At 50.0% G+C, this 26,585-nt stretch overlaps 1 protein-coding gene across 1 annotated transcript in view; it reads right to left on the reverse strand.

The window, feature by feature from the left end:
- LOC149371031 (CD151 antigen-like) overlaps window positions 1–26,379 on the reverse strand; it is a 111,232-nt gene extending 84,853 nt beyond the window's left edge. The window contains exon 1 of the mRNA XM_089564318.1: window positions 25,952–26,379. The gene's annotated coding sequence lies outside the window, so the exon portion shown is untranslated. The remainder of the gene's footprint in view (window positions 1–25,951) is intronic.
- Window positions 26,380–26,585: the final 206 nt, after the last annotated feature.

The following is a 26,585-nucleotide window of genomic DNA, read 5'->3' on the forward strand; positions in this document are numbered from 1 at the left end:
TGGTTACAATGGACGTTCGGCGAGTGCTTATTTAGTGGAATGTTGAAGGACAGTGAAGCTTACATTAGGGGTTGGACCTTTCAGTATAACTGAAAAAAAAAAAGCGATAAAAGTATGCCGGGTTCAATATACGAAATTAACAAATTAGGGAAGCCAGGGTCGTAATAGGACGGTGGTATCGTTGGATAGGTAGCTCAGTTTTGCGATTTCAAGCATTGCTCCGTTAGCTTACAGGCCTTTGAAGACCGGGAAGCGCCACTTCCTCTTCGCCTTCTTGCTATGCACTGTTTGTTCACTATCATCACCCGCTTAAAGCCCGTAATTAATTAAGTAGGTTTATCAAGTGCATGTCGGACACTGACACGAAACCGTGCATGGGTGCCGCGAAGAAGTACCATGTTCTGGCTACCACGACTATTGGACGGCATGTTCCACCGCTGCCATACACAGAAGACCACGTGATGCCCCGCCCACTCGCTCAACCCAGCGAGACAACCCAACGATAACATGTAAGCCTAGTCCTTATAGAAGTAAACTTCCACTTGCATTTTTGTCTGCCGACTATCTCATTTAACTAGTGTAACTTTTTTTAAATGGCAACAACAATTCCATCCGCAAGTTTACGTATGCATTGTAAACGTATGGTTTACGTATGCATTTAAACCAAAAATAAACCAATAAAAAAAAATTAGCACAGCTCGATGTACCATCATATGCATGTTAATCCCTGGTAAACTGTTCATGCTGACAAAAGCGTCGAGATGGACTCTAAATGGATTGTCCACACAGAATTGCCAGATTTGATCACCGAAAAAAGTCAGCAGTTGAATCGTCGAAAATAACATTCGCCGAAAAAAAGAAACGAAATTTGCGTTCTAAAATAACCACCTCAAAAGTCAGCCGAATTTTCAAAGAAAAAAAACGAAAGGTTCGACGCCTACTAATATCCTATGACGTCATGTAGCACCATTGTCAGCTGCGTGGAGTGTAAAATGAAAGAACTTCGCTAACAGTCCTTCTTAGCCAATAGTAACTATAATTGGACCAGCTGGGCTTGGCTAAAGTATTATTAATGTTTCCACGCAATAAGCAAGTGGCTAAGTCCGCAACCGAGTTTCTAGCCATAGTTTAGGATGACGTGTTCAGCAGCAATGTTTACAGAAAACACCCTGAAGAAGTCCTGTCAGACGAGAGAACAGCAAACCTATAGGCAGACCAAACCGACAAGCAAAGCCCACAGCACCTAATAAAGACAACAACAAAGTGAGCCGAACGGCTTTGACCCGAGTAAACATCGGTGAAAACCAGAGCAGCCTGCTCGTCTTCGTCTTTCGCTACCTATTCTCGCGCGTGTTTCAAATACCACGTCACCAGAGACTGCTTACACACTCTGCAGAATCGTGCATAAACAAACTCATTTATATATGCTCCCTCACGCATACCAGACGTTCAGCGCACAGAAGCTCCCGCTCGCGTCCCTCACTTTGTTTGTTTTATTTGGTTTTTCGCCACGCGTATATGGAAGGGACGCCTCCGGCCATGTGTAGACTGGCGGATAGCCAGACGCGTGCGCAACACTGGTTCGCCGCCCGAGCACGAATGACGTTTTGGAGCGTGTTTTTACAAAACCAGCCTGTGTATACACAACACACGGGCCGATGATTCGCTACTCCAAAAGCACCGTTTCACCCTTCCTCCTACCAAACATATTTCCATCATTTCTTTTTTCCACACAGCACCGTTCTCGATCTAGTCAAGCTGTTGCTATTCCACCCGACCCCGTCGCATATTTGGCTCAAGACCATCCGGGCAGTTCGTACACCGACTTCGCGAGCTGCGCCACGCGCCGACGACCGGTCTGGCCGATAAGCAAGCCTAGATAAGCAGGCATCGCTCCGAGATAGTCAGATACCCAAATTAGGCTGGCGCCTCGTCTCAGCTGACACGTGCCAGCCGCCCGCCCAGTCCTCCTCTTCTGCGTGATGTCGATCGCCCACTGCGCCACTCTTTGGCATACCACCAAATAGACAAACTCTATAGGTGGTGTTGCCTTCAATCGGTCGAGCAAAAGCCAACAAGAACCTCACTGGCGCCTGATTTTCACCAGCCGAAGATGGCTAACGGGTCGCCGGAAGGAATTCAGCTCTTCCTCCTGCTCGTGGTGGTAATCTGAGGCAGAGATAAGGCATCGACGCGGAGATGCACGCTCGGCCACTTCCGCATCTTAAGCGCGGCCTACAGCTTTCCTTCCTTCCTTGCTGTGTGGCCGGCCAAGGCCTTGGCGACTCCGCGTCGCGTGCCGGCTGAGCTGGCCGGATAGCCTTACCCAATCGCTTGGGTGGCCGCCGCCGACGCTGCGATGTAGAGAACCCGCCGAACGAGTTAGGTGCTTTGACTCAGTAGACGTTCGAAGGGTGGTGCGTCATTCGGATGACCAACAGGTGCGTGAGATCACTTCATCTGTACGTATAGGTACAGTCTCCGCGGGGGATCACTCTACGACATTGCACACCGCTCGGAATACTTTTACGAAGTCTCTCTTGTGTACCCGATGCAAACTATACAATGAAATGAAAAGAAAACGGTAAGGCGTTTCCCAAGGACTGTACAGGTGGGTACTTTAATGGCGCCCAAGTAGGCGCGCCTGCTTGATGACCAATATTTTCCAGGCACAGCTACAACAAAACAAAATACGTGGACCATGTTGACAGGTGTAGACGCAGAAAGCATTCGGATACAGTGCAGAAAAAAAGTGAAGCAACCGCTGGCTTCTGCAGTTAAAAATTTTCGAGTAGGTGACCTGGCCGAACGATGTAGAGGCTTACCGCCTGTCGTACTCCATTATACCCACTTGTGTAGTGTGACACCATTGTCGATCACTGTATACCACTAGAGGAGCAGTGGTGTAGATATACAAGCAGCCAAACGAACGTGTCCAGCCCTTCCTAGCAGCGGCTCTATCAAGGAGGCCGAAAGGAAGAAGGGCGGTCATTTCATCATCATCATCATCACCACCAGCCTGACTACGCCCACTGCAGGGCAAAGTCCTCTCCCATGTCTCTCCAATTAACCCTGTCCTTCGCCAGTTGCGGCCACCGTATTCCCGCAAACTTCTTAATCTCATCCAACCACCTAATTTTCCGCCGCCCCCTGCTACGCTTGCATTCTCTTGGAATCCACTCCGTTACCCCTAAGGACCAGCGGTTACCTTGCCTTCTCATTACATGCCCTACCCAAGCCCATTTCTTCTTCTTGATTTCGGCGAGGATTTCATTAACCCGTGTTTGTTCCCTCACCCACTCTGCCCACTTGTGGTACCCTACACCTATCATTTTTCTTTGTATATAGCTCGCTCAGCTGAACCCTTTTCGTTAGCCTCCACGTTTCTGCCCCATAGGTGAGTACCGGTAAGATATAGCTGTTCTCTACTTTTCTCTTGAGGGATATTGGTAAACTGCCATTAATTTCAATGTTTCGTGTTTGATCTGTTTGCAAAATAGCTTTCGTTAGGGCACAGTGACTGCAGGTCATCGCATGAAACGCAGAAGGAAGAACGAGTTCCAGCAGCTGTTGCCGTACTCGCACCCCAGTTGCTGAACACTGCCACTCGGAGTACGATTGCGTGAGCACAACTTTCTACCTGCCCCAATCAACGCAGTGCAGTTCACACCATTCCTATTCCAACATACGAACACCCGCGAGCCGTTCACGGCTCTTGTCCTCTTGCCTGCAATGCAGTGTTATTGCGCGAGAATACCGCGTGCGTCACGAATTAACCTATTGATTTAACAAGGTGAGGGTGCACCTAATGGGGAATTAACCTATTCATTCAACAAGGTGAGGATACACCTAATGGGAAATTAACCTCTTGATCCAACAAGGTGAGGATACACCTAATGGGAAATTAACCTATTCATTCAACAAGGTGAGGATGCACCTAATGGGAGAATAATCCTCAGTACACGACCGCCAGTAAAGAGCAAACCAGCAAGAACTTTGAGGCATATGAAGAAATTTCGAGTACCACGTTCGGGGGCGACTTCAGCGTGTAGAATCGGCGGGAACCTGTAGGGAGTATTGCTTTTGCATTTCCACACTTTCCGGCAACGATTTTGCCAGGAAGGAAACCAATACCATGTTCTGCCGTGATGTACCGCTCGCAGTTGTCACAACGAGCCAAACTGATGAGAACTGGCTTCACTTTTGACAGCCCGCGCGGAAGAGGTCGCAGTAATATTCCATTTGGGGAAGGGGAAGTTTTCTTTTCTTTTTTTTTTTTCAGGGAATATGAAGAGTTAACTTTGGCGAAAATAAAGATTGCTGTTGGGCTAGTTCCTATCGAAGGCACAAAAAAAAAAAAAGAACAGGACCGAACACGAAGGGGCCGATAGGACGAAGCTGCTGCTTCCGCGAAAAAGTGCCTGAAATAGGGATTTACAGTTCTCATGGAAGGAATTTGCGGTTACGGCACAGATAATCACTAAACGGTTGTGGGAATTACCCACTCATGCACGAAAACATTACTAGAGGCAGCAATTAATAGAAAACCGCCGTAAATGCGCAGTGAAAAAGAAAGGAGACCAGTGTTCTCATGTGTGTTTTTTTTTTTTTGTTCTTTGCTGACGCCACAGTTACGTTTACAACGCAATGCATGTGAAAAAAAAAAATGTTTTCCCGGGCTGCAAGATTATCTGCCTACTGAGTCACTTAGGAAAAAGGACGCATTACAAGCTCGGTTCAAGGTCGAACAGAACATACAGGGTTCCCCCCTTGTTTGCGTCGATCCGGGCCCACCAGGAGGCTGAGAGCGCGGCAATTAGCCGCTCGGTAGCAGCGTGTGTCCACACACATGCTCGGAGGAAGCGCGCCAGCGGTGGAGAGAAAGCCCAGTGGCTCCAGCCATGCGAGAGACATGTGCTTACACCCTTAACGACCGGGGATGCGCCAGACCGTGGCAGCTGCACGTGCGTCGGCAATCCAAGCCCCCTGGGCGGCAAGAACACGGCACGCTTTGCAATGACTTCTGCGTGCCCGGCGCTTTTGCAGTCTCAATTCAGTGCTTTCGGTGGCGCTTAGACACTCCAGACACTGCGGCAGATCCAGACAGAACAGCGGCAAACCTGTTTCGCACTGCAGGCACTGACTCACTCGAGTTTAATTAGCGCCTGACTGCGCCATATCAGATGTTTTAACAGACACGTGGGGAAACCGGCTAACGTTCGTGATGTCGTACCATGCAGTTGCTCAGCTCAGCTAGTGTGGAACTTCCACTATTGAGAGAGACTATTAAGAGAAACGGGCAGTTTACCGAAGTAAACTTACCTATATTTCCATACTGTACATCGCTGCCTCTTTTGCGAAGCCGTTATTACTTTCTGCATGATCTTAAGGAACTGATCAAATATCCCCCCCCCCCCTTTCTTTTTTGACAGGAGGACACATTCAAAAGTGAGGTTTGATATTCTGCAGTGATGAGTAGCAAGAGAAACTCATTCGACCCAAAATGAAAGCTAGAACAAGAAATGAGCAATAAGTGTGCGGCACAGCGAAGCTGACGCACGGTCCTCAAGGGCCGCACCTATGTAATCCAACAAACGGCGCAGAAAGGCGCCGTTTGTTTGAAGACCACAAAGGTTCGTTTGATGAAACGTACATGGTGCCTGCTTATGAGCAGATTGACTGTGCCGGAGAAGCAAAATTTAACCTTTGGGACGAAACGTTAACTTTCGCGTTCGCAACTGCAATGTCCGTAGTTCCAGCGTCTCTACTGTGGGTTGCTGAATGTTGCTGAATCCTACTATCGCAAGTAGCACTTGGCTTTGCTGAATGTTGCTGAATCCTACTATCGCAAGTAACACTTGGCTTGGCTGAATGTTGCTGAATCCTACTATCGCACGTAGCACTTGGCTTTGCTTAATGTTGCTGAATCTTACTCTCGCACGTAGCACTTGCCTTGCTGAATGTTGCTGAATCCTACTTTCGTACGTAGCACTTGTCAAAAGCACAACTCCCTTCACAGTAGACTTGTCTTTTATGTTTAGCGCTCTGAACACGCTCGACGTGCCTCCAGCACAAAAACTGAGCTGTTACCTCGAAGACGAAAGGGAGCCGGACAGAATGCCTTCCGCTTTGGGATCATGACATGCAATTACGCAGAAGCGTGTCGTTTATTACTTGCACGTTTATTGTTTACACGTCGCAATACTGCGACCAAAGCACCGGTACACCAGTCACCCTACAAAGGGCCGCTGACCGGTGAAACACCAAGGCAGTGCACGCCTGGTGCGCTTTGTATTTAACTGGTGGCACCGTCGGCTGCCGACTGCCATCCTCAACCAGAGCAGCAACAGAAAGCAGCCCTTTCAGAAGCGTTCCCAGACATAATTGAAACTGCAGCCTGCGGCAGCATAGTCCCAGTCGCATAAAGACCTCCCGTGCCACGGCGAATGGCACGTCGGGCTTAGTAGGTCCCATATACGAGCCTCCAGGGTAATGCTCCCAGTGGTCACGTCTCTCCCATACGAGTCGCTTCTTACCCGCCCGTGCGCTCCGCGTATGCGTCTGTCCTGCGCAAACTTTTCTTTATTTCTGAAAACAACCAATTCTTTCTCCCTCTCTCGCTTCTTGGCTTTTATTTCCCCTTCATGCTCGTCTTCCCTCTTTCTTTCTTTTTCTCTCCCTCTGTTTTCTTCGGCGACAAACGCGGTCACGGTCCGGCGCGTAATGGTGCGCATATACGGACGCCACCAGCATTTTCCCGGTGCCGGCGCGCTGCCCGCTTCTCTCTCCATTGTACCGCTCCGAGTGGCGCGCACTTGGCATTGGGCGCCGCATCATTTCTCCAGTCCCTGACGCACTCTCTCAGCCAAGGGGCAACCTCCGGCGCCGCGACCCCTGACGACGCCTCTCGGTCGGAGGCGGAGGTGGCACTGGCTTCTCGGCTCGGGCGGTGCGGCGCGCGTCGGAGTGAGGGAACGTGTCACCGCAGATCGGCGTCTGCGTAATGGCTGACGTACAGCCGTCTCTGAGAGCGCTCTAATGTAGTGCGTGCGGCGAAATCGAGGGTAGAACATCCGCACCTAGAGAGATGTATTTAACTGCCCTAAAGGGGCTGCGAAACACTGCTTGGGGGGATACCGGCTATACTTCAGGTGGATTCTTTGTCACACAGATGCTGACTTAAAAAGAATGACAGGAATCGATGCACAGGAACGGGAGTTATCTAATGAAGAAATTTCAAAATACAAACAAACAAAACGCTGCCCTCAACTCGATTTTGGCGGGGCTTCCCACTCCTATTTCGCTCTCCCGATTACGGCACCTGGCGCAACCAATCAAAACAGCCAGCCAGAGCACGTCGCGGAAGTTTGCACTCCATGGTTGCCTGCTCTCTGTAACTCGTTCTTGCTGAGACTGGCAGCGTCGTTGCCATGCCAGAGCCCCTGGTGGTGTATTTTTATTTTGTTTGCTTTGCAGGGCTTTTATTTAAGACAAACAAGTTATTTTTGTTGATCTAATATAAAACACCGACAGTTGACAAAATGTGTCTATTTATTCACACAATTTGCAGTATATTTACTGTTTGTCAATCATCAGCCCGCGCCAGGTAATGTCATATCCGCTGCTAAAACCCGCCACTGTGTGGGGACACCATCAGAGCCATGAATTTGTTTTTGGGAGGACATTAAGATATTAAAAAACAGAATATATGCGGTATTACCGACGCTAATAGCGCCTTTGTAGCTCACTGTATGCGATCAACAGGCAAAACAGTCAAATAAGATTGTGTTTCTGGGCCTCTTTAACAAAACATTCACTGGGACGCCTCCTTCCATTATTGGTCAAATATTTAGTGTCGGTTAAATGTTTAGGGGAATCCACCAAGGTGGAGTAGATCTGCAATAATTAAGAGAGCAAGTTAGTCATTGGGCCAAACGGCTACAAAGGAAAGCTATGCGGCTTCCACAGAAACTTTGTAGCTAAAGTTACGTGTTTGGCAAGGTGGTAGCATTAGGAGCTGTTGATGCCTTTACCGGAATTGACGTCACTCCGGTCCCGTGACGTCACTTCTCCTCTGCTAATGGGGATGCTCCGGTCCCGTGACGTCACTTTCCTCCAGCCAATGGGCGGATATTATGACCGACGACGCATTTTGGCCCCATGGGGCTTCTAATCCTATCGCGTTAAAATGTGCACAACACGAGCAGATGTTCCATTCAGAACAGTTATACACTGTAGAGTTTGCACGGACCACTGTCTCCCTATGTGCTTTTTTCTTCCAGAACTGCTCCAACTAATAGCTCGTGTTATTATGTGTAAAACGTGTTCTATGCATAATAAAGTGTTCTTTCGTGTTTAGAGAGCTCTTCTCTGTATTATATATTCTATAGGCGTTCTTCTACGCATCAAGAGTGAGTGGATAAGTAGCGACTTCAATACAAGCGCGTTTAGACTTTAGACTAGCGAAGGAAAGCAACTGGCCGATCCTATCAGCTATGACCATTAACATGCACAATGAAAAATTCACAGTAAGATTTGATAGCATTAACGGTCCAAATGCATTTGCCATTGCACTTCGTGCTGCAAACAGCCGTAGGATGATACGATTGCAGCGCTGAAAAACCGCAAAGCCCCTGTATAGACCAAAACTTCTTATTTCACGCACTGAAGAACCGCGCCACCTTTTCTGACGCCATCAATAAACGCGAGAAGCCTCTGCAGAGTTAGGTTTAGGTTTAGATTTATTAGGGTTTAACGTCAAAAAGCGGCTCAGGCTATGAGAGACGCTGTAGAGGAGGGCTCCGGAAATTTCGACCACATGGGGTTATTTAACGTGCATTGACATCGCACATTAAAGAACCCCAGGTGGTCGAAATTTCCGGAGCCCTCCACTACGGCGTCTCTCATAGCCTCAGTCGCTTTGGGACGTTACCCTAATAAACCTAAACCTAAACCTAACTCTGCCGAGGCTTCTCGCGTTTATTGATGACGTCGGAAAAGGTGGCGCGGTTCTTCAGTGCGTGAAATAAGAAGCTTTGGTCTCAGCAGGCCCTACGCAGATGGGTGCTTCTCGGGCAAGTAGAGCGAAGCCACGTCAGCGTCCTCCATTTTCGTGGCGGACAATAAGCTCGCTCCGATAACGCTGCGCCTATTTCACGCTTGCGCGAACATCTGACGTCGTTCTGCGCCCACTTTGAAGAAAGGCGTCATGCGTGAAACGTCGCAACCAATCAAGCTTGAAGGAAGTGGAAAATCTAGAAAGAAATACGTCCAAACAAGCGGTTTGCCTCTTTCCATCCGTCATTGTGGAATATAAAGAAAAAATCATATAAAAAAGCGCCTGCCAAGTCGCCTTTGCTGAATGAAGCATCTCTAACAGTGCGATGCAGGAGCTGACAGTTTCGAGAGGATAGTGAAAACTTTGATCGAAGCGCTTTTTTTTTCTATTATTCTCTCTCCATGTGAAGTGACTACAAAGAGCACAGCCCACAGGGAGCGCCCGCTCGCGCCAAGCTGCGTCATGCGGTGCATACTTAGAGGAATTAGGCTACAGAAACTACTCGGATATACACGCGCCTATCGAACCAAAGTTCCAAAAATTGTATGGAAAAAATGCAATGGAAGAAAACGGCGGGCAGTGTGTTATCGCTGAAAACAAAGGAAAATTCCTACAGGCGAACTCAACAGAATTGGACAAAACTAAATTTGGCGAGACAGTGTCCGTCTCAAACAAGCAAACAAACAATTTCTTTTGTAATGGTTCTGACATAAGCGTATACGCATAAAGCTTGTACAGTCAGTAATGGACAAAAGTTTACGGGATGCGTGTCGGAAGAGAAAAATTCATTTCTGCGCTGTTAGGCAAAGGTGGTCAATCAAAAGCGTAGAAGCCCGAGCGGGCATGGGAGCTCCACTTTCTGGAAGTATACCAACAGAGCGGCTGTCGAGGCAATGAAGAAATAAATTATTTTCCACGAATCCACATCCCGCAAACTTTTGCTCATGACTGTATATACATAAGACCGTTATTCGGCCTCTCAGTGGTTTGGGCGCTACAAAGAGCACAGTTCTGCACATCTCACCCCTGCGTAATAATATACTCCCTGCGGGACAGTGTAGAGTGGAATGGAAAACCCAGCAGAAAGTGTGCAGGTATAATAGATATACCGTATGCACTCCTTGTTGCTGCACCAGGCATACACTGCAGCAACAGCGAAGCTATATCGGGTTCTTCCTAAAGCAAACTCTTCCGTCCCTCAAGTGCGGTCGGGTGATGGGCGCAGACCGGGCGGGCAGGGGTGGCAGAGGACGACGTCCTACATCTCCCCATCCCGCTGCTCCTCTGAGTCATGCCTGCCGCCCCGACGTCCTACTCAATCGCGGCCGTTGTTTGCGCCCCCTATTAAACTCTCGATAAGACCAAGCTCTCACGGTGTGTATTTAAGGACTTGCTTGGCACGCACGTGCCCGTCATGTGGAGGGGTTCTCCTGTTGAGTGGGGGTGCTCAAAGGGAACCGTGAGAACAAGACGGCGCCCCACCAGGGCGCCGGGTTTCTCGAGTACTGTTGCAAATACCAGCGTTGAAGCGGGCGATGTCTGCTTAGCTCTCGGTGATCTCAAGACTTCGGATGCTGCATGTGCGTACGAATTTTCGGATAAGTTTCGCGGATCTTTATTTAACTAAGACGCCAGAAAAATCCATTACTTTTTTTCCCACTGACCGTGGATAGCAAATATGTGCGGCGCACGTGACATGTATGTCAGTGCTAGCTGCCTGATGTAATGTATTTGTTCTTCAAGTATAGTGTTATTCGCGCTTGCAAATATAAAATATTTCACTGAAAAAGAAAGGAAAAAAAGATTTTTCGCCTTCCACCGTACGAAGAAGTGCTACAGCAGCGCTCACACCGCACGAGAGCCAAATCTAAGCTTGCTTAACGCTTGAAAAATATGCGCGTGCTTTCTGCAATAGTTATGCCAAGCATCAGGTGAAAGTAAGGTCGCTACCCAGATTAGAACGCAACAGCGTATACTGCTGTGATGACTCATGTACAAAGCTCCTGCTCAAGTTCAGCGCACGCGGCACAGGAGACGAGCACGTGAGTTTAATAGCGCGGTTGTGACGGGAGCGGTTGCTTGAAAAGTTCCCTTGGTGGAAACGGCTAATTATAGTATTTTGGGGCAAAAAAGCAACGTGCCTGTTTCCTTCACTTTGAAAAGCCTTTTTCTCCTCTTTCCACCTCCTCATCCTAATATATGCGCGCTGTGAAGTTTGGTAAGGTGCGGCAACGACCCCTCGCCATCGCAATCGGTCGGTGGGCGCGGGCGGATGTGTTTTTATTTTCCGACGCCAACGTTTGGCGCAAATGAATGGTGACGGCTCCCACGCGCCGCACAGCCCATGCGGCCTCCGAGGCTGAAGAGGTCGTTGGCGGCGGGGAGGCGCGGCTCTAGCTGCGTTCGACACCCTCGCAATCGCGCGAGGGCAGCGAATAAAGAGAGAAAGAAGACGCCTGGGTCGCGGCCGTCTTCAATCACTCCACTCTGGCACCGTGACCCGACGCGTAGCTCAGCCGGTTGCCGTTCGTTGCCCAAAGGGTCGGAGGTCGAGAAACCGAACTGCGCGCGCGCAGAGGCACGCGTGGGAGCCGCCGCCCCCATCAACCGGCCATAAGGGTGCGCTAACGACCCGATTGCTGCTGCTCCGCCCGCCGACGCCACGCGGTGGAAAGAAGGGACATAGCTGCTGCTGCTGCTGCCGCTGCTGTCACGGTGCCCTGACTGCTTTGAGTGGCACTCGAAGGGACTCGGAGAGCTATAAAGGGAGCTGCCACTCGGTAAAATATGGAAACGATGGTGTACTCGAGGAATGAACGTTCTGTGGATGCGTAGTATACAATCTACAGACCTTTCAAAAAGAGATCGAAGGGCGCCACTATGATGAGCACTGGGCTGTGCTCGTAAAAGAAGAAAGAGTTGGGAATTAAGCTTCCCACAACCCCATAAATCGATTGCTCTGAGGGTCTTTGAACGGATCTTTGAACAACAAAAGCCTGGCAGTGTACAACATCCAGGAAGCGGTCACTTCACTCTGATAAGCATGGATGGCCGCTGTAACCGACTGGTGCGTCTTAAATCCAGAAGCAGGAAGCCTCAGTGATCAACTGTCGCGACGACATGCATAAAATGACCAGAAAGTTATGCTGGCGTTCCAGAAGACATCTTGAAGCTTCAGCGCCAACAATGAAGATGGTCGAAGCGAAACGAAGAACACAAGATTACATACCGCAGGTGCTTCACTTCGACCTTGTCTATATGTCGCGCCTAATCTTCAAGGTGCACCCGTACAAACACGGCTATTTGTCAACTTTGCTACATTACAAAAGAGTAACGCCATAAGAAGGCTCAACGGCCGCCAGATCTCAGAACCTCCAACTCATATTTCCCAGAACGCAGCCTGCACACATCGTGTATAGTGCCAGGTCGTATACACACACGCTCCACGAATGGATCGCAGGTCTTCTTGTGGCTCTTCACTGGGGCACGACTCAACCTGTACACGGGCCAGGCACTCGAACAAGCGTACAGCTCGCAGCGGGCACCGCACGTTACGCGCCCGCCGCACGTGTCAGGTAGCGCGGCTGCATGCAAGCAGTTCCGCTTATCAGCCCCAAGCAAGCGGGCGAGCCGTATAACATTCGCAGGGCACACGCGCCTCCTCGCAACAGATGGCGTCCGCGCCAGAGCAGTGCATGTTTCTTTCTGCATCGCCACGCCTACGCATTGCGCGAGCCAAGCTACAATCCTCGGGCGTGACTTGATCCCCTCCCCATGAGTGACGCCATATTTCAAACTACGGCAGCAACAGCAGCAGCAGCCGGCCCGGCAGCGCAGATGATGCCGAGCCGCTTGCACGGGACGCGTATCGCAGCACCCCTCCCCCCACACCACTCCCTTCTTCCCGCCTCTCCACCGAGATGGCGACGAGACGGCATATATATGGGCGTGCAGTATATCAAAGAGGCTGTCATGTTTACGTCGTGAGTGGCGCCCACGCCGCCTGCTGCCCGAGGGCGATACGGAGGCGAAGCACAGTGCACGCTGGCCAGCTATCAGCACCTCCCTCAATCGCGAGCGACGACAGCGGGCGCGAGCACGCGCGTGCTGACGTTTCGGCGCAGCGGCTTCTGCTCTCTTTGAATCGGGCAAGAAGAGCGCTTCCGGGTGAAAATGATCGAGAGCATGGGTGTGTGGGGTGCTGCGTGCGCAGTCTGGTTTATGACCAGCGCGTTGATACGTTAGTGTTCTTCATCCATTCGTTAGCTCTGGAATGGTTCTCTGACGCACGGTGTGTGAGTTATGAGCGGTATACAGACGCTTGCTTGCTTTTCATCCGTAGCAATGCGCTTCTGGGCAGTCTCTAGCGCTCAGTATATAGCTTCGCGGATTTCGGTGGAAAAGCAATCGACTGGGTGAAACTGGTTCCAGTGCCCTCTTGAGCTGCACTTCTCTTCTCCGAGAAGAAAAGAGCAAAGGTGTATAGGATCGCCCACGCACTATAGTCTTTCACATGACTGCACCCACCACCCACCCATAGAACCACTGCCGGCAGCTTGACTACGAAACGTCGTTGTACCAATGCATTCCCTCTGAAGCAGCGTATTAAGTGCATGTTTTATTCACACGTTCTTTCTCCCGCAGCATTGTAAAATGTATAGCCTTCGCAACGCGGCACTCACTATACGAATGCTGACCTAATTACAAGTAGGTACCCATCAAATAAGGCCGCTTTAATTCTAACGAACCAAATGCTCCATGAGGCGTCACCAGCAAGTTTAGTCTACAGTACTAACTGCATTCTCTGCTATCTGTGAACCGACTGCAGTAGATTATTCTGCAGATTTTTCCTGTGCTTCCAGTACGCAGACAAACCCAGTGCATCAAAGTACTATACGTAAAGCGTATGCAAAAAAAGCGACATTAGTAACCAAGGCAGAGAGAGAACGGACAACATGAAACGAATGCCTATGGCCCTGCCTGAACAAACTCTATTCAGTCCAACCTGTATGCGGCCACATACGTCTAAGAACTGCAGCGAAGCAATCTCCTGCTTCGTTCTTACTTCGTCGAAACAACAGTCCGAACTTCGCAAGAGTCAACATTCGTATTAACGAAGATTCGACCTGCCAATGCACCCGTAAGCCGGCACATCTCACCAACAGCACGCACAACGGTACTCCTACAAACCCCGCGCGTATCCCAAACGCCTTCACGAGCAGCGATGAGAAGGCGTAGGGGGAGTGGCGCAGGAATGCGCGCGTAGCTCGTGGGAGGCCGCCGCCGCATCCACCTGGTCGCTTCCGCGTAACGCCCGCCGTACATCTCTACGCGCGCTAACAAGGTCTCCTTTGTGGCCAAACCCAAGCCGAACCAACTGGGCCACGACGCCACAGGTGGTGGTTTACGGGGGAGGCGTGAGCCGTCCACGCAGTCGGTCGCCAACGCTCCCAGCGGGCGTTCCCCTCTGTCTTTGCTCACAGCCTTCGCCTCCCCGACCCTCCGCGCGTTCCCTGGAGAGAGGGAGTGTGGGGGAGGCGCCCCGGTTTCTGGCAGTACAAACGGGGCCCGCGAATGGCCCACGCGAGCTACAATGCGCGCTGTGCTTACTTCTCCTGCCGTGCACCTTTGTCGTCTTCTTTTTCCTGCCTACCTTTCCAATGCCAGTGCTCGTTAGTTGCGTGCAGCGTTGTACAAAGTGAATGAGATGAGACGCGCATGACGACCGCACAGGCGCCAACAGTCTGTGCCGCCGCGCCTGAGTTTGCCGGTGGATAGACCACCAATTTAACCGCGCCGGACTGTCGGTGCTGTGACAAAACAATTAAGGACCCGGCACCAACGTCCATGGTCGCAGGCGAAAACATTTTAGAAACCCTGTAGTCTTTGGCAAAGCTTTCTTCTATTCTAGTTAATATGGTCTCAACATTGACAAGTTAGACTGGAGAGACACGGCGCAACTTGTCAGAGCTTGTTTTCAAAGCGCAACATACATCAAACGCGTGAAGCGGTGAAATGAGATTAGCGGAATTTGCTGGAATAGCAGTGGCGCAGGACAGCGCTAATTAGAGACCGATGACATTTTCTCATCAGAGGACGCGATCGGGTGGTCGACAACGATGATGCTGATGGCTGCACGAACGTTCTACGTGTCGGGAAAAAGAGTGGAAAATTTAGGGGGGTGCCGTTTCGCCCCTCCTTTTTACCAACATTTCAATAAGGTCTGCCGAGCGCGTATTTTCCAAGATAATCAACTTTCTCTCGCCTGTGAACATACTACGATTTCCAGTTCCACTACGCTGTACGGAACTGAGCTGTATTGCTACAGTTTCGGCGTTTTGGACTCCGACGTCGCCTCCGAAACCCACGATTGAGCGCGCGGGCGAACTCCCGAAGCGACAGTGTTCACGCCGCCGCGCCGCTACCACAGCAACGCGAACCACCGTGTTGCGAGCATCATAAATCTTCGGCTCGGCGGGCGTCCATCGCACAAGAGATACCGCACTCGTGGCGGGGCGTGCGAATATGGCGCGGCTTCCAGAGACGCCTTCAAGTTGCTGCTACCAGCAGCGACGGTGGCTGCCGCTAGAGACCTCAAAAGCAGAGAAAGAACTAGATGGACGCCATGCTGAGAACGCTTTTTCTTGTCCAGAGAACCATTCCGAACTCGGAACAAGGCAGCGGCAGCAGTGAGTGAACTATACGTTAGCTGCCGGAGTTCGCTAACGATTTACGACTGCGACAGAAAGGACGACTGACGATCTTTCCTCCTTTGGACTTCACCGCACACACAGTCGATGATTGCTCACGTTAAAGGCCCCGTGCCCACCCCAGCGCAGCAGACACTCTCTACCTCTCTTTGAGCGAGCCTCCTCTCCTTCCATTCCCTCCTCGAAATTCTTCTCTCCCGCTCCTCGTCGAGTAGGCTCGGCAAAGCAAAATCACCCCTTCCTTCTCCGGTGTAAGCCGGAGGCGTGGTGTCTGTGGAGTGCGTCACAGGGCGACGTCATGGCCCCGCCTTCAATAGAATTCTTTTCTTGGTTTTTTCATTTTCTCCGCACACTGAACGATCGAGAGGCGCGATCGGCTCGACCACCTAGACTTGTTAGCGAGCGCATCCTTTCATACATCTGTTTGTCATTCCCAGTTAACGAGCCACCTTTTCATTTTCTTTTAGGCCTCCCCACCGTTTCACGAGCGGAGGGGCGGAAGTCGGTTGTGTTCGAAACACACGGCGAAGCGCGGACCCGGCAACCGCCCGTTTGCTTTTCTCCATGCGTGTTTGTGTTCTGTGTGTTTGTGTCTTTTCTCCGCTCCAAAGCATATGTCATTCATTGGAGTCAAGGCGTACGCAAGATGCACGAAAGATAAGGGGTGTGTGTGCGGAGCGGTCATGTGGGCGAGCGAGGGAAAGGCTCTGCTGCACTACTAATTAAAACCTTGTTTTGGGGGGCTCGCATAGAAGAAAAGAAACTGAGAAGGGAGCGCGCACGCAGAGCGTCTCGTGACGTGATCACGGCGGGGGGGGGGGGGGGGGGGGGGGGCGAACCAACTCCCTCAGTTTTACTATTTTTTTACTTTTTATGGCTAGGGTTCAAGGCTGTCGCCGCACGCTCCCTCCGCAGTTTTTTTTTTTTTTGTTCCTTCATGCGGGTTTGTAGGCATGAGCCAGAACAGAAGGCGCTGCGGAAAGCCTTGTGCAGACGACGCGACGCCAAGGCTACGCCCAACCTTCTCCCGTCAGTCAGAACGATGCACCAATGGAGTGACTTTAGCGAAAGTAGCCCCCCTTGACGTCAGCGGGGTGCAGAGTAGTGGGCCGGGCCCGTTTTTGAAGGAAGGAAAGAACGAACGGGCTTTGATTTGAATTTTCGCAGCTTTTCGGGGCGCGCATGGCTCTAATATTTTGCAGAGGTTATCTTCGATGCCTCATCTATGCAGTGGGCTTGTTTTTCAAAAATGTCCGGACCCTGGTCAGTGGCCCTTTAAGTGCTGGAGAGCACACCCCTAATACTTTCTTTACCGAAAGGTAGACATTTGTTGTTTAGAATGTCTTCGTTTTCGTCCTAGGCGCAAATGGCAACCACGGTGCTTTTGTATGTTTTTTGTAGAGCACGCTGGGTCCCGTCCCGCCATCGAAAAAAACAGCGAGTCTGCAAGGAAGTCTTTAAGCTAGCGACAAAGAAGATTGCCGATCTTGCCGCAAAGAAGATTAACCGATCAATAACGAACGGCGGGGACATGGTCTTTTCTCCAGATGTTTCTTATTATTCTTTTCTGCTCGGCAGAGCACGGCTGCTGCAGTCAGCGACTGATATCTCGGGGAAAGATAAAATGACCAAGGTAAGTGAACTTACTGATACAGACGCGAAACGGACTAAACTATGCTGGGAACGTTACTGACGCAAAGGTAATTATTTACGGTCCACTTCACGCCGAACGCTGCAGGCACGAATCGGTAGCAAAACAATAGGCAATTACTTAGGTACGGTCGCTCCCCTGTTCGCTCTTGGTTTGAGTCAAGCGTTCGCTTTTAGCGTTGTCTTAATACTTTCGCTATGCAAATCCCTCAAGGCGGGTTACTGCACTCAGGGTTCAGATAACAATCTTCGATTTTGGGCACTTATTTCTCTTCCTTTTTGTGTGCCCTGCAGGAAAAAAAAAAAAAAGACTGAGAGATTTCACGACTAAGGTTTCATCTAGCAATTATGTCCAGTTCCGTAGTTTACGTACCCCGCCACGGTCGGTCTACTAGAAGGAGAGGTAGTGCATTTATCCACACGTGGCTATGTCCAATACCCTCTGGGTGGGCGACATCGTTGCCACATTAGCAGGAATTCGGGACAGTTCCCAGACAAGTGCCGCTAACCCTAGCGGTCTATCACGCTCTGTCCTGCAGCCATTCTTCATTCTCTTTCTATCTGACGTCACGGATGACGTCAAAGCGATATTTTTGAATGTTCAAAGTCATGAGTCACGTGATGGCAGTCAAGGGAACTAGAACCGCTTTTCCGGAATTCCTGGTAATGATCCTCTTAATATTCGTAACTGAAAGCTGCGGCGTTCACTTATGGGAACAATGAGAATATGCTCAGCTGGACATCACAATGGACGCTTTTGTGACGGGAGGGAACGGCAAAACTATCGGCTTCATTTCTTCGCTCACCGAGAGCCAAACTTGTGGGCGCCTTTTTTTCCTCTCTTTCTATAACCAATCTTTTGTTGTCCATCTCAACGCAGCAGTGAAACATCGATCTCGAAATATAAGCCTGATAAATATAAGCCTGATTACAGAGCTAATTCCGAAGCCAGCCGCTAGCTAGTCCCACACTGCCTGCCTAGAGCGGTACCCACAGCGCGGCGCGCTTCGTGACACGAGCGACAGCAGAGATTCTGTTTTGGGCGTGTCCGCGCCAACGCGTGCGCGCACGTCAAGGAGACCGGAGAAGCGCCCTTTCCCCCACTGCTTCGGAGCGCGCCGTGAAGGACGCTCCCGCAAAGCGCGGGGAAAGAAAAAAAGGCCGAACATCCTTCGAGCCTTCAGGGTTCAGGCAACATGGTGAACGTTTTCCGCTGCAGCGACGATGTATTTCGGTACAGTTACCCTTTCTTTCCCACTGCGTAGCTTTTTATTCTTTTTTCCTCCTTCTTCTTGCAGGAGAGGAACATAAAAAGGGGCTGCGGTAATCGCTAATCGATATGATGCGAGCACGAACAAGAAGAGGACGCAGGAAATGATCAGAAACGACATAGAGGTCATGCACTATTCAAGTAATGAAGAAATTGACTAGCATATCCAGTAGACAGAGGAAAAACACTTTTGAAACAAATGTGTCTTCGCAGTCTCCAGGCCCTAGTGTTCCTAATGCTGTACGGTTGCCGTTGAAAAGTCTGTTTTCTCTCTATTTTTCATTCTTAATTTTTTAAATTGATGGATACAGACTGGGCAATTGCGTACCTGGCTAATACGTTCACATGAGCCAAACAAACGCTATGCGCGAGTTGATGTCCATCAGTACAAGGGCGGTTTGGAGCACGGGTATGAATTTTCGCATACAGTGGGAAAGAATAAACTGTTCGAGCACAACCGTGTGTTTAGGTGGGGAAAAAAATAACGAGAGCGAGCCATGGATACGGCACACATGTTCCAGCTTCCCAAAAGAAACCAAGGCAACTAACTCGCACAATTGAATTTTGTTTCAACTCCCTCCTGACAGCCTAAGTAAGCAGCCGGTCCAAGCATTTTTTTTTTTTAGTTATTTCACAGTGCTAACAAAGCCCTCTGCTCCTGCGCTAAGCCCTGCTGAGGAATTAATTTAACTTCGCTTATTAATCGAAGCATGCAGGCATTCAGCTTGTTACTGAAATACATCAGAGGGAGAATAAGCAAGGCATGCAATGCGAATTTATTTTCGGCACACGGCGGGAGTACAGTATATGCTCCCATATCGTCACGGTCTCGTTTAGCGTTGTACTGCTTACTGCATATTTAACATTCTTGTTAGCTGGTCAGCCGTTGATTCTCTAATTTTGCCGACTTCCTCGCCGCGCCATTAAACGCGCACGCACACAGAAGATGATTGCTGACAGCGAATGCAGTCAGCAAGAACGCGCGCCAAGCACGTTGTCGGGTGTTCCAATGTGTGTCTCTCTAGCTCCCACTGTAACGTGATCATAACATCATATTGGAAACGCAGACACCAACGAAATAGCACTTCATTCCGTGTGTATAAGCAAGGCACATCTGCCGGGTCAATGACCCCTTATCGCTGTTTAATAATTATTTCACCGCGTGCCCCAGCCCGGTGCTTCCGTTTGCGCCGCTGTCGTCAGCGAGTCCCCCCCCCCCCCCCCCCCTTTCCTACTAGACAAATGCCGCTCCGTCATTCGGATATGTGGGCCGCACCTGCATATACCTATAGCATTTCCCCACAAACGTCAATACGGCAGTCACACACAACATACGAGCGAACCAGATCAGTTGCTCTCCATCTCTCCCTGTCAACTCCAGTTTCCGCAGGTCAGGCGGTGCGTCCAATACCCTCTCTCTCCCTCCGACGCAGGTCTCGTATTTCTCCGCGTATTCCCCTCTCCCACGCGCGTGGGTCACGCGCGCGCAGCTGCATGCTGTTGTGCGTATGGAGTCCTCGCGTAGCGCAACAACAGCCCGCGCGCGTCGAAGCGCCGCCAAAGGAAAAGCGTTTCGCGTAGTGCACGACGCCCCTCGTCAGGCGAAGCGGGCGCGTATATACGCGTATACGCGGAAAGCGGCGTGACGCCTTCCTTCTTCGAGAGGCGCGTGCCGGAATGCCAGTGGATGACGTTCCCCCGAATTTTTCTGTATATATACATGCCTAGCTTGCAGGCGCCGTTGCGCAAAGCGCTTATCCAAGCGGGTGGCGCCGAAGTTTTCGCAACTAAAAGCCGAACTGTCGACGAGTGAGAAAGAGAGGAAAGGGAGGGGAGTGAGGTAATACGTCCGTTAGCCGCATAGCTGCCGCTTTTGGCTTCTGTGCTATACCGCGTGTACCTCCTCCAGTCCTTGAGCCGAAATTCGGCGATGCAGTCTGTGTCCCCCCACCGAATGTATACAATCCATCATTTCGGCTTCGCTGAGCTATCCCAGCCATCTCGGAATGTTGATTGTGGAGGTTGTGTCACTGCGTTGTGCACTCCGCGTGTTGTAAAGGCCGACCCGCAAACTGAGACCGGCGTCTGGCGGGTGTTCAGATGTGTAAGAACGCGTCAGGTTGACACGTCAGAATACGGCCGGTATTTTCACCATGGTAGCGCCCAGTTTGAAATCGGGAGTATAAATCTTGCGCTGTGCGTGAAAACAAAAGCAAACTGACAACGAAGACAATATGTAACACATTGAATGATGTCACTTCCGCCGCGTTTAGTATGGTGGCCAGAAAGGCCTTACCTGCGTGTATTCGTTGCTGTCATGAGTTTGTGGATCGAAAATGTGCGCTACAAAACAACTTGTTCTATTTCCTCGCTTCCTAAAGATGCTTGGAATCTTCCTGCCTCCGAAGGATAGTGCGCCCAATGTGAATTGACACGTTCACTGCGCCGTGGGTCACCGGTGGGTCACGACACTTATTCACATTCTCTGCGGCCACGAATACTGGGTCATACGGGGAAGCTGTGGTACAGGTTATGTTTTTCACAGAGATCGCGAAAAGTGCACATGCCGCGTCGCTATTACCACCCGTGGGCGGTTCAAATTTGAAGCTGGAGTTGCCAGTGGTGGGTCATGCTGCATCCAAGAAAATTTAATGGTGACCGGTGAAACACACGGACCACGACGCGCAGTGATTAGGGGTCTCAAAATCACTGCCGCAGTGGAACCGGAGCAGCGTTTCTCGGATGCTGTTTGCGCCGCGTATGTATGCACGTACAATATTCTTGTCAGCGTCGAACGAAAACCTGGTTACATGCATAGTTTTAAGCACACTTAACGTAATGCCATGCAGTTTCGTTCATTTACAGTCTACTAGATTGCGATTACTTCTCTAACCACTGCTGCCGCGAAACGAACTTGGCAGCCTCGGGTAATTAGTCATGAAGAGCGACAAGCCGGTGGTCGGAGGCCGCCGTTTTGCCATCGATTCTACTGCAGTTGGCGTTATAACAGCAACGAAATTTTAACGTCAGTTGCGGACAACTTATGCAACTCTAAACCGGGAAGTGCGCACGGTGCACAAACGCACCCCCCCCCCCCCCCCCCCCCCCTTCCCTCCGAAGTGCCCCACGTGCACTTTTGCCCGTAAAATGATGACAGTAACGTATATGCCTGCTTTGGAAGCTTCAAACTTTCCTGACAGTATTCTGAGTCGTACTTCCTCAAAGCCTTCCACAGACAAACGTATTGCCTCCCACGCAGCCAACAGGAACGTGAAGAGCTTGTAACAAGTGTTCTTGAGGAAGTGTCGCGCATACGTTGTCTTGGGTTGCAGATGCATACATTGTCAAAGCTGTCGCAAGTTGCGTGCAACTGAGGTTTTGGCTCCGCACCAAAAAAGAAAAGAAACGGAGCTTCTAACTTACGCCATCGGTGTGAGATCTGGGCAAGAGAGGGAAATACATGGGCATGTTCGAATACCGATCGATGCCAAGATTCTTTCTGTTCGTTTAAATTCATGTCACGTGCTTTAACCACAGATATGGAACAGCAAGCGTTTTTAAATTGCGTATCGGTTCCTGCTGCAAACACACGTTGGTTAATGAATTATAGCTGCAAAGAAACGGTCTTAGCTACAAAGCGTTGCGCTCCACCAGGAAAGAGTAACGAAGACAAATGACGTCAGCCTAACCTTGCGCGAAGCTAACCACACTAGAAAGAGAGGGCGAAATAAGGTGTGGTTACTTAGCAGAAAAAATTTTACTTCTTCTTGGTCGCAGCAAAACATTCCGACTGAGCACATTTGTGCTGTGACTGAGCACGTACAGCACACCTCTCATAACCTCAAGAAGGTGGCCATTAAGTACGGCGTCGATGTGGTATTTTCAGCGCCGCGAAAACTCGCCGGAATGTGTTCACGCATGCGGCAAGATGTATACGTTGGGCAGACCGGACGGTGTCTTAATGAGCGCCTGCTTGAACACAATAATTCATTAAACAAGAGAGGCCATCTTCCAGACCACTGCCAAGCCTGCTCGAAAGAGAAGCGTATAGCCTGTAAGCCTCGACTATCGAATTGCAAAGTGCTATTGGAAAGCCGAGATAGGACAGAACGTGAGCTCGTGGAAGCCTTCTATATCAAGAAGCGAGGTGATAATTGCATTAGTGACACGTCAGTTGTTCTTCGCCACAGTGAAATGCTGTTTGTTTCTTGATGCATATCTGTGAGAGGTGAATGTTTGTCAACTGCGATTAAGAGCATGGATAAGGGCAGAGGCTATATAAACGTTCTTCCTTGAATAAATCCTGTAGAAAGTGTAGCGCTCGTCCTGTTCCCTTACTCGTCCGTGCTGCCATTTTGCGCTCTCATGTCTTTCACGAGCACATTAACACCGCATCAAAAAGGAGCCTATTATCACATGTTCCCTCCCACGTCACCTGACTCCATCTCAACACAGCTTGAAGTCTAATGAGATAAAACCAAAAAGGGAGTCGTCATAACATCCTGAAAACAATATTTGCCGTCTTCAGGTATAGTCACACTTTCACCGTTTTCTTGGTCTTTATGAATTCTATGCTTTTTCCTTTCCCGTTCCAGATTCAGTGACTATACATAGTGTTTTTTTAGTCGCCCGTTTTAAAACAATGGCTTTTTCGCACTTGATACCATTGCCTTTGTAGCAGTATGACGTTCAAGTCGCGAAAATCACGCCCGCAGAATAGCGCGGCTCTGGGTCCGCAGCACCGTTGCAACAGGTGTAGCTCACCTGCTTCTGTCGTTCCTCCAAACGACGCCTCGAATAGCTCGATCTGTTAATAACAACACCGCTTCTGAAGGCCACCCGATTGGGTGCCAAGGAAAGAGCCGTGTTCCTGGTTGCGCGCAATAGAAGAGACGTTGCGCGCGTATACCGCTCGCTACATGTGCCAACCTATACATAGGCGTGGCCTTTCTCGTTTTTTTTTAAAATTAATCCTGGTGCACTGCCTATTCTCATTCGAAAGAATTGAAAATTGATAATCGGTTTTCTGAGGAAAGGAAACTGAGCAGTATCTGTCACACATATCTCGGTGGACACCGCAACTGCGCCGCAAGGGCAGGGATGAAGGAGGGAGTGAAAGAAGAAAGAGAGAAAGAGGTGCCGTAGTGGATGGAACCGGAATAATTTCAACCCACTCGGGATCTTTAACGTGCACTGACATCGCGCAGCACACGGGCGCCTTTTGCGTTCCGCCTCCATCGAAACGCGGCCGCCGCGGCCAGGTTCGAACCCGTGAACTCCGGCTCAGTAGCCGAGCGCCCTAACCACTGACCCACTGTTAGCAGAAGGCACTTCTGAGACACGTGTTATTACGCAAGGCCTACAACAATTCAGCTGCACCGAACACTTATTTTCCAGCTATATGGCTGCTCGGCTGTTGCCTTATGGCGACTGACCTTATGGCGGCTAACAATATTGAAACACTTGAAACGCGAAGAGGAAAATATCGCCTTGAGTTTCTTTATTCTTTACTTAACCATAAGTTTGCTTTGGATCCTTCACAGTACATATCCCCTCTAACCACACGATATACCCGACATCATCACATTCACTCACTGACACCGTATTTTGCGAAAACTGACTGTTTTAAATATTCGTTTTTTCCGCGGACAATATCCGATTGGAACCATGTTATAGCATCGTAATAGTTTCGCAAAACTTGTCTGCTCATTTTTTTTATATTTTCTTTTCACTGTGTTCTGTATCTTTTGAGTTTTAACAATATATGCCTGTCCTGCTTGGACCCTGAAAAGGGTCTGCAGTATGTACTAAATAAAAAAGAAAACTTCGATCTACGGAGTTGAGCGCCTTTCACGCGCTGTCCGCTGAACTCCCGCCGAACGTCTAAACCACGGTGCATACATTGGAGGTATTACCGCGACACCTGGGAAGAAAAGAAGTCCACGAGTGACGGTCCCGCCAAGAAACTTGAGAAACCAGTGGTGTAACGCCGTTTAAGTTCTTCCGGCACTCGTGCGTGCATGCATAAAGAAAACCGCCCACCTGTTTACGTCTTTACTAACCTGCGGCGCATGTTCACTTATTGAGCAGCTGTCGTGACCGACCTTCGCGAATGCACTTTACATGAAGCAAAAAGAGAGAAAAGATTAGAGGCCAAACTAATCCTCACGCAATTTCCGTGCGCGACCATGCAGATCGTGACTGCAAAAACCAGAAACACATGTGGCAAGGCGGCCACATCAACGTTATTAGACTCGACTTCACAAGCGCGTGTGCGAGTACTGACCGTATCTAGTCTGTCGGGAATGCGCTAGTGACAGGGAAATAGTGATTACTGTGTTCTGCAAGCCTTCCTCTACGATTAATGTCATGGATGTCATTAAGGCATATCTCACCCATATGGCAATCATTCATAGCACCTGTTGTCACGTTAACAGTTTGCAGCCAGAGGGGAAAAGATTAAAGGAGAGAGGAAGTCAAAAAGCACGTACGAATGGGACGCCGGCGGGAAAGTTAAACAACCCATGGGGTCATTAAATATAAAAAGTATATTTCGCGGCGACGGAGTTTTTTTCCGCCAATTGTGCGGTATAGAAAGAATCTGACAGCTGGGTACACAGTCGTCGGCCGAGCTAGATGGGAACAATAGCACGAGGAAAGGTCACGCGTGAAAAGACGCTCGGCTATTGGTAGGAAAATTCGCAGAAGTCGGCGTCTTTTTTTTTTTCTGCTTCCTCTCCCGGAAACTGCGCAAATGCTCGTGAGAGCCTCAAGATAGATTCACAACTTGCACACATGCTTAGTTTTCATAAATTGTCAGGGTATGGATGAGACAAATGGACACCTCGTGAGCAGTGACTTCTGTCATATAGTTTCATATTTCCATTTATATATGCACCGTACCGAGCTCCATACCGCACTTCCTAGATGGACTGAAAAGCTTTTTCGTGTTTTCTTCGAATATGTTCAGGCCCCAATGAAATTAAAAGCGCCGGCTAGTTTTCAAATCACTGAACTCAGTACCTCACTCGTCAGCGTTACGTCAGGAGTTCGGCAATATCAGTACTCCCATGATGATCCGCACGACGTCAGCGTGATGTCTGCACAATGTCCACGTGACACACGATACAAAATATCCAAACGATCCACACATACGAATGCTTTGCGACCTATGTCATAAGATGCGGAAATGGATAGCACACTCGGAAAGCCCAATAAATTAATTATATAAATATATAAAGGTAAGTGGTAACAAGAGCTCACCGATTTAGGGATTCTCGGACCAGTCAGGGGCCGCTAGTTGAGCCGCCGCGCGAGCACTCCGCCGGTCGACAAGGTGCGCGCTTCAATGAGAAACGCGCGCCAGCTGTTCACAGGACGCGGGAAAGCCGTCGTAGCTCATGGCGAGTCAGCTGCCAGCAGCGCCGCAAAATTCCCTTAGTTCCCAGCTCTTCGTTCTCTACACGGCTTCGCTGGTCGAACGAACGAATGACGAAGATAGTACACGGACAAGGAGAGAAATGCGGCACCAAATGGACACGCCTCCTCGTGCTTGTCTTGGGACGCGACACGCACGCCACGGAGCGCTTCTTCGTACGCGAGAGGAGCAGCCGCTACCACCGGCCGCCGCCGCACACGCCACAACAACGTCAGACCGACCGCGCCACGGAATACCGCGTGTTCGCAACGCAGGTTCCAGCTGCGACGCTGGCGCGGCAGGCGCCACCGTCGCTCTTTCCACCAAACAGCCCCCTCCCCACATCCCCGTATTCCCATCTCTTTGCCTCTTCCTCTCCTAAGCACAAGGCGGCTCAGCCTCCGAGATTGGCTTCGTTCACGGAGTTATAGTTCTCTGAGTCTATTACAAAAAAAGCGTGGTACGTAAACAGCCCAAGAG

This window comes from Amblyomma mixtum, chromosome 1 (assembly GCF_055824585.1).
Source record: "Amblyomma mixtum isolate Tamu chromosome 1, ASM5582458v1, whole genome shotgun sequence".
NCBI lineage: Eukaryota > Metazoa > Arthropoda > Arachnida > Ixodida > Ixodidae > Amblyomma > Amblyomma mixtum.